This window comes from Sorex araneus, chromosome 1 (genome assembly GCF_027595985.1).
Source record: "Sorex araneus isolate mSorAra2 chromosome 1, mSorAra2.pri, whole genome shotgun sequence".
In the NCBI taxonomy this organism is placed as follows: Eukaryota; Metazoa; Chordata; class Mammalia; order Eulipotyphla; family Soricidae; genus Sorex; species Sorex araneus.
The window spans coordinates 11,782,156-11,798,392 of NC_073302.1; the positions used below are offsets into that span (position 1 = coordinate 11,782,156).

Sequence of the window (16,237 nt, forward strand, 5' to 3'; positions counted from 1 at the left end):
GGCTGGAGCGAGAGCACAGTGGGGAGGGCCTTTGCCTGGCACACGGCCGACCCGGGTTCGATTCCCAGCATCCCATAGGGTCCCTTGAGCACTGCCAGGAGTCATTCCTGAGTGCAGAGCCAGGAATCACCCCTGTGCATCACCGGGTGTGACCCAAAAAGAAATAAAAAACAATTATGGACACCTTTGTAATGGTCCATCTCACGAATTTCCAAAGAAAAAAATTGAAAAAAAGAAAAATAGCAGAGTCCTCAGAGCCTGGGTTGTCCTTGGGGCAGGTCAGTCCCTGCTGGCTGCTGGACTGTCCATGGCCCCCAGTGTTCAGGGTCTGCCACACTCTGTCTTCCCACACCCACAGGCCGCAATTCCGGGATCCTGTGGGGATATTTCCATTTTCACTCCCCTCCCTTCCACACCCACCCCTCGACCTGGCCTCTGGCCGTGGACTCCTGGGCACTCCTGCTAATGACCCGCCCCGCCTCTGGCCTCCAAGGTGGCCCCCGGGCTTTGGGCGTGCGTGGGGCCCCTGGGAAGAGCAGAGAACACGGGGAAGGGTATGGGGGCTCGGGGGAGAGACGCATCAACGCATCGCCCCACGCGGGGTCCGGCCGAACATGCTCATCAGCCTCACACCGCCCTGGCCCTCGTCCCTCCTGTGAGCTCGGGGACCGCCGGCTCCGCTAGGACACCAGCTCCGGGATCAGGAGGCTATTTTTAACCCCCACATCCTGGCGGACAACAAATCCCTCACACGCCCTCTGGGGGAGGGGGGCCCCGGGGGACCCTGGGGGACTCTCTCCTCCTCCCGAGGGAGGCAGCCGGGGCCGGCGCTCCCGGACCGTTTCCCCTCTGCTGGGAAGGGCCGTGGCTCACTGCTCCTACTCCGTCAGACCCCGCAGCCAGGGAGGCAGGGGGGGACAGCCACTCATGTGCTCACTCATGGCCACCCCCCCACTCCCATGCCCGGTTTCCCCCTCTGCAGGGGCGCCCCGGGGTCTGCAAAGGAAGCCACTCTAGGCCAGGGACAGAAAATGGACCCAAGTGGGAGGGGGATGGCTCAGGGCGAGACGCAGGCCAGAGCCCCGGGTCACAGCGATGGCACTGCCCAGGCATGAAGCTGAGGAGAAAGAGAAAGCAGATGGGGACGGAGGGATGGTCTGGGGGATGGGCGCTGGCCTGGCACGCGGCCGACCCAGGTTCCACCCTCAGCATCCCATAGGGTCCCCCCTGAGCACCGCCAGGAGTAATTCCTGAGCGCAGAGCCAGGAGTAACCCCTGAGCACCGCCGGGTGTGACCCAAAAAGCCAAAAAAGAAAAAAAAAAAGAAAGAAATTAAAGGACCCTGAAGGTGCACGGAGCCGAAGTAGTGAGGTAGTGGGGTGGGAGTCAGGTGAGGGCCCGTCTTCAGCTCCACCCAGCCGGGGCCCCCGTGGCTGGTTTATTTGCACCCCGGACATGCCTGGGATGCTTTAGCCCTGGGTCACATCCGACCCTCCCGGCAGGATGGAGTTCTTAACGCAGATCCTTAACCCCCCGGGATGTGCCTCCTTCAGCCCCTCAGCTGGAGCCAGCCCAGGCCAGAGCTGAGGGACCCCCCCCCCTCCCCGGTTTGTTTTGGACATGGGGTCCAGGCAAATGTCACATGGAGCCCCGGGGCCCGCTCCCTGCGGCCTGTAGAGCAGCTAAAGGACATTTGTCACAGAAGCATGGAGCACTCTGGGGCTCCAGGGAGGGAAGCCACCCCCGGGGCCGCAGCCAGAGGACAGAGGGGAGCCGAGACAAGGGTCCCCCCAAAGCCCAGAGCCCCTCTCGAGAGAGCAGGGCGGCTGTGCTGGGCACCGCTCGGCCGGCGTGGGACTGAGGCCGGGACCCGCCCTCGGGGGCACTTGCTCCTCATCTGGGCAGTGAGCAGTGGCCGAGGGACATAGCATCCCAGGCTCCCCAGCTGGCACCCGTTCCCAGGCAGCTGAAGAGCAGGGGTGCGGGGATGGGGTCCTGGTCACCAGGCCAGGAGCGTGGGCAAGTAATGAGAGGTGCCCCCCCCCCGGGCCGGGCAGAGGAGCGTGATGGGGGTGTGTGGCGGGGGCCGAGGGAGGCAGCACTGACAGGGGGGGCTTTAGGGGGCCGCCCAAGGCCTGGACATCAGGTAACCGGATCCCCAGAGCCAGCTGCTCGGCCCCAGGGAGGGGTCACGGCTGAGCACAGGAGCTGCAGGGACGGCACAGCAGGTAGAGCTCTCGCCTCGCATAAGGGTCAACCCCTGGCACCATTCTAGTCCCACCAGGAGTGAGCCCTGAGCCCTGCCAGGCGTCACCCTAAGAAACATGCCCCTCCCCGCACCAGTGCCAGGCGGGGAGGGTCAGACTCAGGAAGGTGGGGGCCACCCAGGGGTGACACGTGAAGTTTTAGGAGGGAACAAATACAGTCACACACCCTTCCGAGGCCGGAGCGATCCTACAGCGGGGAGGGCGTTTGCCCTGCACAGGAGCGACTCAGGTTCAATTCCCGACACCCCATATGGTTCCCTGAGCACCGCCAGGAGTGAGCCCTGAGTGCAGAGCCAGGACTGAGCACTGAGTGTAGAGCCAAGAGTGAGCCCTGAGCCCTGAGTGCAGAGCCAGGACTGAACCCTGAGCATGACCAAGGGTGGCCCCCAAACATACAAACAAACCAAACCAAGCCCCTCCCTTCTGTTCTCAGGGCAGAGAAAGCCCTCGGGTGGCCTCAGAGACCCCCCACCCCAGCTCCTTCCCATCACCCCACCCCCCTCATCACTCCCACATTCCCACCCCCCTGCAAAGTGCTCCTGAGTGCTTGGGAGCTTCTCACATGCAAAGCACCCTCGCTGCTGAGCTGACATCCCAGCCCAGCCCACCCAGGCTCCCCGCAGACTCTGAGAAGCCCTCCGACCGGTTCCGTGAGCCCAGGTCTGCAGACTCCACCAACGGCCCACCCTCGCACCCTCGCATGGAGCGCCTCAGCCTGGGCCCCCCACCTCGGACTGGCAGACAAAAGTGCAACCTGGGCTGGAGTGAGCTCAGCGGGCTGATGGCAGGCGGGGCCATGTGTGAGGGAGCCTCCTCGCCCACCTCGACAAACATCCTCCCCCAGCACTGAGCCCCGAGCCCCGAGCCAGCAGCCCCCGAGTGTGGCCCACAGACCATCACCATCTCCGCCGCCATCATCATCATCATCATCATCATCATCATAGAGAAGAGGAAAAGGCAAGGAGAGAATGAGCAGGTCAAGAAAGAACGAGGAGGAGAAGGAGGAGGAGGAGGAGGAGGAGGAGAAACAGCATGCCCCGTGAATATCAGGTTGGAAGAAATCAGAAATCGAACCCCACCTTCCTTAACTGACATGGGGGGGTTCTTTTGTGGGGTGTTGGACCATGTCCAGCGGTCCTCGGGGTGATTCCAGCTCTGTGCTCGGGATAAGACTCCTGCTTGGTGCCGGGGGGCGGGGACAGATGTGGGCCAGGGACAGGGCCAAGGTTGGCCGCATGCAGACAGAGCGAGTGTCTTAGCCCCTGCACCATCTCTGCAGTCCCAGGAGCTGAAGGTTTGCTTTTTTTCCTGCTTTTTGGGTCACACCCGGCAATGCTTAGGGGTTAGTCCTGCTCTGCACTCAGGAATTACTGCTGAACCCAGGTCGGCCGCGTGCAAGGCAAACGCCCTACCTGCCGTGCTATCGGTCCGGCCCCAGGAGTTGAAGTGTTTTTTATTGTTGTTGTTGTTTTTTCTTTTTGGGTCACACACAGCGATGCTCAGGAGTTACTCCTGGCTCTGCACTCAGGAATTAACCCTGGTGGTGCTCGGGGGACCATATGGGATGCTGGGAATCGAACCCGGGTCAGCCGCATGTAAGGCAAATGCCCTCCCCACTGTGCTATCGCTCCGGCCCCAGGAGCTGAAGTTTTAAGAGGCAACTGGCCCTGGGCCGTGTCACAGCCCAAGAGTGACCCAGTCACAACCCATGTCTCCAAACCTCCAGGTAAGGAACAGGGGGGACTTCAGGGGACAGAAGAATAATGCAGTGAGGAAAACAGTGCGCAAAGAGCCGGCACCTTGCTAAGTCCTACACACACACACACACACACACACACACACACACACACACATACACACACACGACACACGCACAGCTCAGTTGGGTGCAGAGCCCGGGACCTCGGTGGATCTCTTCTCTGTCTACGCCGGGATCTTCTGTAAAATCACCGCTTATTTTAAGAGTGCAGGGAGATAACAGGTACAAACCCAGCCCTGCCGTAATAAACTCAGTAAACGGTGCCTCGAGCGTTTGCCAGCACCAGCTCAGAGTGTTGAGTGCCCAAGGCAAGGGACAGAATGACTGGCACGGGAACGTCCGCAACACCGCCCTAAGTCACTGGGCCGGGGGGGCGAGGCCTGCTCGGGATGTCCTAGAATCAGTGGGCAGGAGGAACAGGGACAAGGATTTCGACTCCAAACAGGAAGAATCTGTTATCAAAGCAGAGCTGGCCCCTGGACTGGCTGTGGCTAGGATATCCCGGTCATGGAGACAGAGGGACGGGCAGTCTCCAGGGGACAGACAGAGCAGGAGAAGGGAGAAGGCGCAGGGCGGGGGACGGGGCAGTCCGTGTGATCTCGCAGGTACCCCTAAGCCAGGTGCTGCAGGCCACCTGCTCTTTAACTTACGGGCTGCTGAGTGTGTCTGTACGTCCCGACACCCTCAGCCTTTACCTCCCCAAAACCCTGAGGGACCGGGTGAGGCCCAAGGGACTCAGCCTTAGCCCTGTAAGCAGGTCATGGTAAAGATGAGAGGACAGGGGCTGGAGTGATAGCACAGCGGGGAGGGCGTTTGCCTTGCACGCGGCAGACCTGGGTTCGTATCCCAGCATCCCATATGGTCCCCTGAGCACCACCAGGGGTGATTCCTGAGTGCATGAGCCAGGAGTGACCCCTGTGCATCGCTGGGTGTGACCCAAAAAGCAAAAAAAAAAAAAAAAAAAGAGAGAGAGAGATGAGAGGACAAAAGGGGAAAAGGGGTGTCTAAAATCCAAGGCCTGTAGACAGGCTGACACCAGTGAACCCCGGTGCAAGTGCCTCTGAGTATGTACCTCAGGGCTGCTCAAGAAAAGTTGGTTCCCTGGGCCGGAGCGATAGCACAGTGGGTAGGGCATTTGCCTTGCACGCCGCTGACCCGATTTCAATCCCCGACATCCCATAGGGTCCTCCAAGCACCGCCAGGGCTGATTCCTGAGTGCAGAGCCAGGAGGAAGCCCTGAGCATCTCCGGGTGTGACCCAAAAAGCAGAAAGAAAAAGAGAAAAGTTGGTCCCCGCTAACTTTGAGAGGAGGAAACTGAGGTATCAGCCGTCTGCTTCCTCAGGCAGCAAAAGTGAGTCAAATCCTCACCATCTGGCCCCGAGGGTGAGCCTCCTTCGCTCTGAGAGGTCAGGACTCCTGGCCAGGGCCGTGCCGCCAGTGAGCACTGAGGGCTGAGATTGGAACCCGAGCTCTCCAGTCGGCAGCGCTGGCGTCTGATTCGGTTCTTAGCTCTCCTGTTGGCTATCTCGGATTGAGAGAACACAGAGGGGTTCGGTGGCGACGCGGGGGAGATGAGGGTGGATAATGCAACTTCCCCATCCCGAGCCTTATGCACCATCCCTCAAGGCGGGACCCAGGGCTGGAGGGACACGAGGCCAGTTAAGGCCATTGGTGTTGCTCCGGGTCGACCCATAAGGTCACTGCAGGGCAGTGACACCCGGCACAGACTCCCAACACTGCTGGTGTCACTCCCGCCCGCTTAAATTCTAATCAGAACTAATCGCCATCAAAAATTGTACAAGGGTGGGGGGCAAAGGTGAGGGCCCTGGTTTCCCTAAGACCCCAGCCCACATCTGAAAGAGTGGAAGCAGGATTCTCTGGCTCAGGGTTGGGGGGACGGAAACGGAGGTGCTGGCGCCCCAATTCCTGAGCACCTGGGTCTGCACGGAGTGGGAGATTCACCCCCAACCTGAAAACTGAAGGACAGGCTTCCGGTTGAACAAAACAACACCCAATGCTTGTGCGCCCCAGCAAGTGCCCGGCTCTGGGCAGAGAACAGCTGGCCGCACCGGGACGGGGAGAGAGAGCTAGGGAGGGTGGGAAGCCCTGGTTAGACCCCCCTGGCATCACGAGGGTCGTGGAGGGAGGTGGGGGGCGGGGGCACGGGGAAGACACTTCCCATGTAAGGCCCAGCTGGGGGGACCCACACGACACCCCCAAACGTTCCTGTGGCCAGAACGCAGAGCTGGAGGAGGGGCGTGCAGGAAAGTTGAACGAAGGGGCGAGGCGAGGCGAGGCGCGCGCAGTGGCGGGTGCTGAAGCGGCACCCGGAACCGTGGCCTCGGGGACCCGCTGCCCAGGCCCCCTGCGGCCCGGGGAGGGGGGGGTCCCTCTCGGGTCCCTGGACACCCGCCGCCCTCGCCCGCCAGGCGCCGCTCGTCTTACCTCTACGTGCCGGCCGGGCCGCGGGGCGCTGCCATGCCCCGAGCTGGGGGCCCCGCAGCCCCGGGCCAGGGTCACGCGGCGTCGGCGGGACGCCGGGGTCGCCGGGCGGCGGCGAAGTTTCCGTGGCGCGCGCCAGGCCGAGCGCGGAGCGGGCCCAGCCGGCGGCGCTGCGCTCCGGGCCGGGGCCGCCAATCGCCGCCCGGGCCACCCGCGGCTCCGCCCGCCGGCCGGCACCCGGCGGGGGCGGGCAGGGGCGGGGCGGGGGCGCACCTGTTGGGCCAATGGACCCCTGGGCGCTGCCCCCTCCTGGCCCGGGGCCACACCCCGCCCCCGATTCTGATCTAGGCCAGGCCGCTGGGGCCCCGCGGGGTCGGCCGGCTGCCTAGGGGGTGCAGCCGGGCTGCGCTTTCTCCCAGGCCTGGAGACTTGGGGGTGGGGGACATCGAGCTTCGCTGACTCCCGAGACGCTGCTGATCCCAACCCCTCCGGCGGCTACTTCCCGGGGGCCCGAGGGTGCGGAGATTTGGGGCCCCAGGGGGCGGAGCCCCAGGGAAAGCACCCCCCAGCCCGCGCGCTCCCGAGCGCGCCCGGCAACACGGACTTTCTGGGCACTGCTTGCAACGTCTGGCACTGCTCCTAGGGGGACACAAGTAAGCCCCCAGCGGGACGCGGATAAGGCCCCACTTTCGGGATTGGAAGACTGATGTGTTTCCACCCGGCCAGCCAGCGGCAACTTTGTTTCTTCTTTTCTTTTCTTTCTTTTTTTTTTTTTCCAAACTCCAAAGGCGCCTGCCGAGAGCTCGCTCGGGGCTCTGCCCCGGGGCCCGACCCCCCCCACCCGCCCTCCTAGGCCTCGCGCCTGCAAGTTTGTTTCTCCGCCCCCAGCCCGCCCCCGGAGGGCAGCGGCGCGGCCCGCCTTACCTGGGCAGCAGAGCGCGCCGGCCGGAGGCCCGAGCAGGGGCAGCGAGGCCCAGGCCAGCGCGCGCGAGGCCGCGCCGCCCGCGCCCATCCCGGCCGGCCCGGGCCCCGCCGCACCTGCAGGGACCGCGCGGGGCGGGTGAGCGGGCAGCCCGGACCCCCGGGCCCCCGCGGCGGGCACTGCTCTCCCCCGACGGGCGCTATTTTTAGCCGGAGCCGCTCTCCCAGTCGGACAGACAAAACCAGTTCCCTCGGCCGCCGCCCGGGAAGGGCCCGCCACCCCGAGTCCCGGAGCCGCCGCCGCCGCCGCGGCTGAAAGCTGATCCCTCGCATTCCTGCGCTCGGGCGGCGGGGACGAGGGACGCCTCTCCTTCCCGGGGGCAGCCGGCCTCCCCTGCCCGGCCCGCGCCTGCGCCCCCCGCTGGGGCGCAAGCACCCTCCACGCGCACCCCAATTAGAGAGCTTCCCGCGAGGGCGCTTCCCGCTCGGCTCTAGCTCTGGGAACCCCCACTTCAACCCCTTATCGCTCCCCCACCCTCTCCATCCCGAAATAGGATCTGGGCCCGGGCACCCGGCAGGAGCGGCCGCAATGCACACAACTCCCGGGTGACAGACAACAGGGGCTGCGTGGCTGGCTGGCGCTCTGTCATCCTGCAAAGGCCCTCGTTGGACCCTTTCTGAGTTTGTGACCTTGGCAAGTCTCAACTGTCTCCCTCCGTTTCTCCTTCAGCCCATAGAAGTCTCAGGAGTCCAAGTGACAAGGTGTGAAAAAGCGTCTGCAAACACGAGGGCTGGATGCAACGTTAAGACCAAAGTGGTCTCTCCGGAAGCCACCGGCTCCTCTAAATCCCAGGAGAAGATGTTGGAAGGTAAAAAGATGAACTCGACCGAGCGGTATTTGCCCCAACATAGAGAAATAGGCCAATGGGCTCACATAGAGGCTGCAAAAATAGACGCAACTTCTAAGGAGACTGGAGAGTTGGTAGCCGCGGAGCTGCGGGTCACCGGGGAAAGGGCAGCTGCTTCTATAAACGGTCTCTGATGAAGTGGTCGGCTGGATTTACTGGAGGGGAAAAAGTCAGGTGACTCCCTATCTCACACCACGCAGTTAAAGAAAAAAAAAGCAAAATCAGTCCTGAGATGGGGGATGTAACTCCGTGGTGGAGAACTTGCCTTCTCGTGTGAGGCCCTGGGTTCAAGTCCCAAGATTGCCAGAAACAAAAACAACCTACAAAAGTCAGGGCCGGAGAGATAGGACAGTGGTTAGGGCGCTTGCTTTGAATGCTGCCAGCCGGGTTTGATGCCACGTATGGTCCCTGAGCAAGCCCAGAGCACAGCTGGGTGTGACTCCCCAAAACAAAACAAAACAAAATTAATGTCAGGGCATGGGAGAATGCTCAGGTGGTAGTCACCTCCAGTTTAGGGTTAAGGTTAGAGTTAGGGTCACGTACCTGGACTGAGTCCCCAGCACTGCAGGCTCCCTCCCTGCCCCCCACCAGGATAGCACCCACAGCATTAGCACCGAAGGCCTGCGAGTACAGCCAAGCCTGAACACCTTCATCAGAAATCCTTGGGCCCAGCATCTTGGAAGTGTACCCCCACCCCCCACCAAAATAATAATAACAATCACTGCACTGTAGCACTGTCATCCCGTTGTTCATCGATTTGCTCGAGTGGGCACCAGTAACATCTCCATTGTGAGACTTGTTGTTACTGTTTTGGGCATATCAAATATGCCCACAGGTAGCTTGCCAGACTCTCCGAGAGGGACAGAGGAATCGAACCCGGGTCAGCCACATGCAAGGCAAACAAACGCCCTACCCGCTGTGCTATCACTCCAGCCTGAAAAAAAAAATAATAACAATAATAATAATAATAATAATAATAATAAAATCCTGGTGGATTAAAGACTTAAATGCAGAACCAAACCCAACCCAAAGTAACCACACCTGGTAATTCAGGGAGGCTTTATGTATGTATATATAATTTTTTTATTTGGGAGCCACACCTAGAGGGGCGTGGGGACCATTCCTGGTGCCTTGCTCAGGGGGGCCACTCCCAGGAGTGCGTGGAGGCCTGTGTGGTGTCAGGGATAGGGCCGGGGACTCCCACGTGCAAGGGAGGAGCTCCAGCCCTGGGCGTCACCTTAAGGGATGCTTCCTAAAAGTCCCCAAAGCACAAACCATCAAGTCAGAAAGGACAACAGCACTTCACCAAAGTGCAAAACTTCCCACTATCGGGCTGGAGTGATAGCACAGCGGGTAGGGCATTTGCCTTGCACTCGGCTGACCCGGGTTCAAATCCCAGCATCCCATATGGTCCCCTGAGCACCGCCAGGGGTAATTCCTGAGTGCAGAGCCAGGAGTAACCCCTGTGCATCGCCAGGTGTGACCCAAAGAGCAAAAAAAAAAAAAAACACTTCCCACTATCTACAGAAGATATTCGCCATGCAGATATGCAAAAAATCTCCTACTAAGCGACTTTCAGGAGAAAGGAGAGAACAGCAGGCAAAATACATGAATGGGTGATTGGAAGAAGAGGAGCATGGATTCCAACATGTGAGATGTGAGCGGAGAGTGGGGAGATGCCCGAGAGAATCTGGGAAGAGCTGGAGAGAGATTGTACAGCAGGTCAGGCGTTTGCCTCGCATGTGGGCAGACCCAGGTTCAAATCCCAGCATCCCCGAAGGTTCCCCGAGCACTGCAAAGAGAAATTCCTGAGTGCAGAGACGGTAGTAACCCCTGAACATCGCTGGGTGTAGCCAGCAAAAAGAGAAGAAAAAAAAAAAAGGTGCAGAAAAGTGTCATTTCTCATCTGTCAGAGGCACAAAATGCAGAGGTAGGGAGTCAAGAAGTGGGGGGGCGGGGGCTGGCACCCCAAGAATACTCCTGCAGCCCCTCAAGGGACGAGCAACAGATAATGGACAACATCTGGGAATACTAAAGGTATCTCGTGTAACGGCCCAGTGAGCCCAAGATTCCATTTCGGGGGGGCTGGAGCCATAGCACAGCGGGTAGGGCGTTTGCCTTACACGCGACCGACCCGGGTTCTAATCCCAGCATCCCATATGGTCCCCTGAGCACCGCCAGGAGTGATTCCTGAGTGCAGAGCCAGGAATAATCCCTGTGTATCACCGGGTGTGACCCAAAAAGCAAAAAGAAAAAAATAAGATTCCACTTCTGGGATCAGCCCAGAGAATCTCTTGTTCATCGCCATAGTGAAGAGTCTGGAACAGTCGAGAGACAATACATGGCCGAGGGTCTTTGCATGCACGTGACCCCGGTTCCATCCCCAACACTCAGGCTATCCTAAGTACCATCAGGCACTAAGAACTTAGGAGTAACACCCCACGCACAGCAGAATGTGACCCGTCCAAAAAAAGATGTTTTAAGCTGATTTTTTTTCTTACTTTTATTTTAAGAACTCGAAACTTAGGCTGGAGAAATAACCCCACGGGCTGAGGGCATGCAAAGCATGCTTTCCCACCCCCAGCTCGACTGGGCGTGGCAAAAAAAAAAAAGAAGAGGAATTTGAAGCAGCCGCAAGTGCATCCACGAATGGATTCATAAACCAAGCGTGGAGCTTCAGAACATTCTAGATGGCAGTGAAGTTGAATGGCCCGGGGTCCAGGAGAGGGCTCAGAGGGCTGGAGGGCAGACTTTGCACACAGGAGAACGTGGCTCCATTCCCAACACCACACGGTCCCCCAAGCACTGCCAGGAGTGACCCCAAGAGAGAAAGTTAAAGAGAAGAGCAGTTTATTGGGCCGGAGCCATAGCACAGTGGGGAGTGCACGTGCCTTGCTCATGGCTGGTCAGGTCTAATCCCTGTCCCTGCAATCCCACCCTGAGCACCGCCAGGAGTAACTCCCCCAAAACTGAACAGAGAAAGAAATGAAGAAGGGTCTGGAGCAATAGCACAGCGGGTAGGGCGTTTGCCTTGCACGCGGCCGACCCGGGGTCGATTCCCAGCATCCCATATGGTCCCCTGAGCACCGCCAGGGGTAATTCCTGAGTGCAGAGCAGGAGTAACCCCTGAGCATCACTGAGTGTGACCCCCCCCCCAAAAAGAGGGGCTGGAGCGACAGCATAGTGGGTAGGGTGCTTGCCTTGCACACGGCCAACCCGGGTTCGAATCCCAGCATCCCATATGGCCCCCTGAGCACCGCCAGGAGTAATTCCTTGAGTGCAAAGCCAGGAGTAACCCCTGTGCATCGCCGGGTGTGACCCAAAGAGCAAAAAAAAATTTTTTTTCAAAAAAAAAAAAAAGAAATGAAGAAGCTGTGCGGGATGGAGAGAGGGTGGCAGAGACGGATTGTCTCTGTCCTGGAGATTCTGAGGACACGCAAGTCACCTGGATGCGACAGACGGCCAGGAATGCGTGCTCCAAGTGTGGATGAGTGTGTGAGCAGGAGAGGATAAACCTTTCAGAGGGGTGTGCGAGGCCAAATGTCCACCTCTGCGGGGGAGCGGGGTGGAATGGCAGCAGGACAGGGGTTTTGAGCTTCTGGATACACTTTTATTTCCTGAGCTGGGCGTGCAGCCGTAGTCTTGCTCTTCGTAACGGCTATTAGACTACAGAGAAGGTGGTGAGAGCCAGCTCCCAACCCGGGCCGCTCTGAAGTCAGCTAATAAACGCCGAAAGAACCCGCCCCGGCGTCTGTGAGGGGCAGGACACACGCCAGCCTCCTGCTGAAGACTCACTGGGTCTTTTTTTTTTCGCTTTTTGGGTCACACCCAGCGATGCACAGGGGTTACTCCTGGCTTTTCACTCAGGAATTACTCCTGGCGGTGCTTGGGGGACCATATGGGATGCCGGGGATTGAACCCGGGTCGGCTGCGTGCAAGGCAAAAACGCCCTACCCGCTGTGCTATCGCTCCGGCCCCACTCACTGGGTCTTAAGGGCGTGAATATCTGGGCTTCCGTCTCTAGCAGCCCCTGGCCCGCCAGCTCTGGCCAGCAGAGACCTCGGCGCCCAGACACCCTGGCCCCCTCCCCTCCCCCTCCCACCCTCACGCCCTCGAGGAGCTGTTCCCCTGACTCACCCTTTGCACCCATCAAGGCCAGTTTCTCCGATAACCATCCGCTTGTGCGGGTCAGCTCCAGAGAGGTACAGGGACCCCTTCCTGGACAGTCCAGGCAGCGGGTTCCCCAAGCCCCCCCCCCGACCCCGCACTGTCTGCTTGCATCACACTGGATATAGGGCGCCTGGTTAGGTCTGGCCCCATGATCACTTGGGGGTCCTGCGGAGGGGAAGGCGGATCTTCTGGCTTGAGGGTGTCTTATGATTGGGAGGGAGGTACACACTTGGCCCTGGTTGCCGTAGGGGAGACTCTTGGTGCAGTGCTCAGGGGACCATGCAGTGCCAGAGATGGAACCCCAGTCTCCCACACACAGAGGATGTGCGCCAGCCCCCGAAGGCCCACAGGGCAGCCTGCTGGACCTCAGAAGGCGTGCGGGATGAGTGGAGGGGGGAGGGTACAGGAATAGAAAGGGGCCGCACTGAGCTCGTGACAGGACAATGTTCCTGCTCCTTGGATTCCCCCTCCCCCGCCATGGTCTTCCGCTCCCCACAGTTCTTGGGGTCTAGGTCTGCCCTCGCCCCCCACCCCTCCCTCGGAGCCCAGTTTCCCGTTCACACCAGGGCTTATTCCCAGGGGTTCCTGGGAGCATCCGGGTGATAAGAGAGGCAGATGCTTGGCCTCATTCTGGGCCGGGCGGCCGGGCTCGGGTGCCAATCACATGCCGATTGGCCAAGAGGAAGATATTTGCGGGAGGGCGGGGGCACCAGGGATGGGGGAGGCTTGTTTTTCGCTTGTTTGTGTGGGTTTGGGTTTGGAGAACACACCCGGCGTCCCTTGGGGCTTACTCCCGGTTCTGCACTCAGAGATCTCCCCTGGCAGGGCTTGGGGGTACCCCAGGGGGTGCCGGGGATTAAGCCATGTCCTCCCCGCTGCGCCCTCTCTCTCCAGACTGAGGCTGGTCTACAAGGGCCCAGGCCGCCCCTCGTTCTGCAAGAAAACACACACCTGGGGCCGGAGCGATAGCACAGCGGGTAGGGCGTTTGCCTTGCACGCGGCCGACCCAGGTTCGATCCCCGGCATCCCATATGGTCCCCCAACCACTGCAGGAGCAATTCCTGAGTGCAGAGCCAGGAGTAACCCCTGAGCATCGCTGGGTGTGACCCAAAAAGCAAAAAAAAAAAAAAGAAAAGAAAACACACACCTGCATGCTGGCCCCAGGACCGCAGAACCGGTTAGTGCTCCCAGATAGTGCTCCCTGGAGTTCGCCACCACAAGCGGTGCTCAAGGCTGACTCCTGACTCTGAGCTCAGACCACCCCTGGTGGTGCTCAGGGGACCTAAAGCGCTGCCACGTCAAACCAAGTGTCCTACCCAAACGAACTATGACTCTGGCCCCAAGGGCCCAGCTTTCCCTTATCAGTCTCTACCCGTGACGGGGACACAGTCTGCCGCCCCTCCTCCAGGGACACACTGAGGGCGGTCAAGCAGACGCATCGCCCATCTGCTCTGTCCATGTGGGTGCCCACAAACCCCGGAGCGCCCCTGCGGGATCACCCACTCATCCCTCGCTTTCGGCCCAGCCTCTGGGAGACGCAAGGGCCAGAGCCGCGCGCTGGACACGAGACCCACAGGGGCTGCGCTGGGCTGCCTGGTCCCAGGTGAGAGCTGCCCGCCAGCTGCCGGGGGTCGGCTGCGACCTTCGGAGCTCACAGCTGGTCCTCTGACCCACATCACGCTGGACGGTGTGATACTGCCCCAGGATGTGGACATCAGTCACTGTCCAGCTTGGGTCCCTGAAAGTGACCAGGCTGGGGAGACAATTCTGTGTGGCTCAAGACCGGCCGCTGCACCGGCCCCCCGGAAGGCTCCTGGCTGAGCCCCCCTCGTTGCTGTCACCAAAGGCCACCTTCCCACCCTCTCCCCTCTGCCCCCAGAAACTCTCTGACTCCCCCGTTTCGCCTCTCCGGCCTGTTTTTCTCCTGGTCACTTCTTCCTTCTGGCCCCCTCCAGGGGCGTCCCTGGGTGGCGGAAGTTGGGGTCTGAGGTTGTCTGTGTCACTCCCGTGGGTCCCTCTGCACGCTCGCCTGCGTCCAGGGCACCGGGGGAGACAGGAAGAGCGGGGAAGGCCCTTGTCTTGGCGGGGTTGGCCCAGGTTTGATCCCGGCACCCCACACGGTTCCCCGTCACCGCCAGGAGTGATCCCTGAGCGCAGAACCAGGGGGCGGCCCTGAGCGCCGAGGGGTGCCCCCAGCCCCCGACAGGACGGAACAAAACCAAAAACCAACCCGCTGGGTCTGGCCGGGGCTCGCGCCTGCCCAAGGCCTCCTCCCCGGCCTGCCCAGCTCTCCGGGTGCCCTCGCCCAGTCCTGGGGTGCCTGTGGCTTCTCTGAGGCCTTTCAACCCACCCACCCTGCCCCTGTGTGGTGACAAATTCTCTTCTCATTTTTGGGGCGGAGGGCCCACACCCAGTGGTGCTCAGGGCCGCTCCTGGCTCTGTGCTCGGGGATCCCTCTTGGCGGGACTTGGGGATCAAACCCAGGTCAGTCACCTGCTGGGTAAGTGCCTTACTGCCCGCACTATCTCTCCTTCTCCTTCTCCTCCTCCTCCTCCTCCTCCTCCTCCTCCTCCTCCTCCTTCTCCTCCTCCTCCTTCCCCTCCTCCTCCTCCTCTTTCTCCTCCTCCTCTTTCTCCTCCTCCTCCTTCTTCTTTTTTTTTTGCTTTTGGGGTCATACCCAGCAGTGCACAGGGGTTACTCCTGGCTCTGCACTCAGGAATCACCCCTGGCGGTGCTCGGGGGACCATGTGAGATGCTGGGAATCGAACACCGGTCTGCCGCGTGCAAGGCAAACGCCCTCCCCGCTGTGCTATTGCTCCAGCCCCCTCTCCAGCTTCTTGATGGCCAACTCTCAACCCTCGCAGCCTTCATGGTCTCCCAGGCCTGGCTGGACTGGGCCCTGCTCCCATGCTTGCCATCGTACCTCTCAGCCTCCGCCCTCCGCAGCCCCCAGGCCCGCAAATACGCCAGGCCTCTCCCCGGGCACCCCCAACCCACCCGCCGCTGCCAGTCAGGTCCTGACCCTGGCCCTCTCTCCCCTGGCCCCGCCGGCCTCTCCCCGGGCACCCCCAGCCCACTCGCTGCTGCCAGTCGGGTCCTGACCCTGACCCTCCCTCCCCTGGCCCCGCCGGCCTCTCCCCGGGCACCCCCAGCTCTCCCGCTGCTGCCAGTCGGGTCCTGCCCTGGCCCTCCCTCCCCTGGCCCCTTCCCGGCCCTCCTGATACCTGAGTCTCTTCTCCCAGCACAAGCGTTGCAATGGGTGACGGGACCTGCCCGGCAGGATCCCTGGACGGCCGTGTCCCTCTGTGCCCCGTGGCCCTGCGTGCGAGTCTGGAGCCTGTTTTCATGCCTTCCTCCTCCTCACGCCGCAGGCGGCGAGCCTCGACCATGTGTGGAACGGACGAGTGAATGGATGTCAGGGCCGGGTTTTCTGTGGTCACCCAGACACGGTCACCCCAGGACATTTCTCCAGCCGTGCACATGCTATGGACACAGTGGGACTGCTCTGGACACGTGTGTTTGCCCGCGTGTGTCCCACTGTCGCCTCTGAGAAAGTTCTAGGACCGCCCCTTGCCACTTGACTGAGGAGGGAAGAGGCTCAGAGAGCTGAAGCAACTTGCCGGGCGCCACACAGCATGGCCACGCAGCAGGCGGCCTGTCTATTGGCCTCCGAACCCCAGCCATGTCCCTGCAGTTCTCTCTCTCTCACACACACGCACACGCACGTGTGCACACACATGCACACACACACATACGCATGCAAGCAAGC

General features: G+C 60.9%; 1 protein-coding gene across 2 annotated transcripts in view; it reads right to left on the reverse strand.

Moving 5' to 3' along the window:
- The window catches only part of DAB2IP (DAB2 interacting protein), a 169,560-nt gene that overhangs the window by 141,474 nt on the left and 11,849 nt on the right, over positions 1–16,237 (reverse strand). Inside the window, exon 1 of one of the 2 annotated variants that reach the window (XM_055131547.1) lies at positions 6,473–6,604. The exons of the other annotated variant lie outside the window; for it this stretch is intronic. The gene's annotated coding sequence lies outside the window, so the exon portion shown is untranslated. Of the gene's footprint in view, positions 1–6,472; positions 6,605–16,237 lie in introns of those variants that run through there. 2 annotated transcript variants of the gene reach the window in all.